We start from the raw sequence: 2,263 nt of genomic DNA on the forward strand, positions 1-2,263 counted from the left end.
CTTCTGCCCAATGTTTTAGTAGATTTACTGAATTTGAAGTGCTTGAAAAATGACAATTTTCCCCAAATTAATGTTTCCATAGCCATTCAAAATATATATAGTAACATAAACAAAAGGATAATTGAACAGTAACTAAAATGCTAAAAGCTAAATTCTACAAACTTTTCTTCATATGAGAAAGAGGAGGCCAGCTCAGTTCAGGAAGAATATACTTTCTGTTTATAAGCTTCCTTGTAATGTGCTGACAATAAATCACTATTTAATTTTGCCCATGTCAGAAAAAAAAAGTGGGGAGAAAGAAAATGTTTGCTGAACTTTAAGCTATTCCATGAGCTGCACAGAAATACAATAGATCGATTTTATTACTTGAAAGTAACTGATTGACATTTTGAATGTCAGGTTGAAATATGTCTTGACAAATCTTATCCAATTAAGGGGCACCCCTCAAAAACAGAACAAACTTTTTTGCAGTTCTGTACTGAGGGGCATCATTGTGCTTATGTTAATAAAGTCCGTGACAGCAGCTGACATTTGAGTTTTCTTTATTGCCTACAGTGTGCCCTGCTAATTAGCTCGACTTCACCCTGGGGAGAGCTGTCTATTGGAGGTGGGGAAGTTATTCTTTCTTATTGCCAAATTGCTTCTAATTCCATCCTGAAAAGAAAGTGTCAGTCATGTTTAATTGTAGTAAATAGGTGTGATGGTTTAAAACAGCACACCATGCTCTTAAAGCTCAGCCAAATTCTTCAAACTGTTGCTTCTATCTTGAACGTAGGTTGAGCTCTAAGTCATATCTGGGAAGTTTCAGCCTTGGGAATTAAGTGGCCAATGTTGTCTAACTTATTTTATGACCACATGTCATAATCATCCTCAAGAGAAAATTACATGTCAAGATGTTCATGGAGTTCTCCTAGGAGCAGGCCAGAGGCAGAAAATTTGCAGGACTCTTAGTTGGACCATGACAGAATAAGAGAAAATCTTTACTGAAGTTACTTTGACTTTTTCCTTTCCGATATGTATCTGCCTGATCTCCTTCAATTGTTTGCTGCTCTAGCTAAGACTTCAAGCACCATAGTGAATAGATAGGAAGAGTGCAGACAATCTTGTATTGTTCCTAATTTTAGTGAAATTTCTCTCCATTTAAGTTGCTGGCTACAGGCTTGCTGTAAATTGCCTTTACTATGCTGAGAAATGTCCCTTTTATCTATAATTGCTCCAGGACTATTATTGTGGATGGACATGAGATTTTGTCAAAGGCTCTTTTCTACATCTTATGAGGTGACAATGTGGGGGTACTTTTTGTCTTATTTTGTTTATGGTGGATCACATTTATCAGTTTACATATGTTGAACCATACCTGCATCTCTTGGAGGAAACCTACTTGATAAACAATGGTGGATGATCTTCCTGATGTGTTCTTAGATTTGGCTGGCAAGTGGTTTTATTGAAAATATTTACATCTATGTCTTAAAGAAAATTGGTATGTAATTCTCTTTCTTTGTTGGGTCGTTATGTGGTTTGGACATCAGAGTAGCTGTGATTTCTTAATATGAAATTGGCAATGTTTCTCTATTTCTATTTTGTGGAATAATTTGAGGGGTGTTGACATTAAATCTTCTTTGAAAGTATGGTAGAATTCTGTGCTAAAACCATCTGGCCCTGTGCTTTTTTTTGCTTGGAGGACATTTTTATGACTGCTTCTATTTTACTAGGTTATAGGTCTGTTGAAATTGCATATCTGAACTTGATTTAACACTTGTAAGTGGTCTGTATCTTGGAAATTACCCATTTCTTTTAGAATTCTCAATCTGGTGGAATACAAGTTTTGGAAGTATATTTTTTTATGATTCTTTGGATTTCTCTTGTGCTCTTTTCCTTCAGTTTGTTTTCTCATCCTAGTCGAATATATTAGTTTTTATCTTATATTTTATTTTCCCTTAAATGTCTCTTTATTTTCTAATAAGATACTCAAAGGCAGTGTATCTCTATAGGAAGGCAAATGGGGAGGAGCTTAGAGGAGTACAGGGAGAAGAAAATGTAATCAGGATATATTATTTGAGAAAAAGCTATTTTCACCAGTTAGTTCCTGGGGCAGCTGAGGATAGGGAACCTGAAATGATCCTATCCTATAGCCATATTGATGAATATTTTGCATATCACCATAGAACTTTCATCTGATGATGGATGGAGATAGAGACAGAGACCCACACTGGAACACTGGACTGAGCTCCCAAAGTCCCAATGAGGAACAGAAGGAGGGAGA

Source organism: Microtus ochrogaster, chromosome 4 (assembly GCF_000317375.1).
Source record: "Microtus ochrogaster isolate Prairie Vole_2 chromosome 4, MicOch1.0, whole genome shotgun sequence".
NCBI classification, from domain to species: Eukaryota; Metazoa; Chordata; class Mammalia; order Rodentia; family Cricetidae; genus Microtus; species Microtus ochrogaster.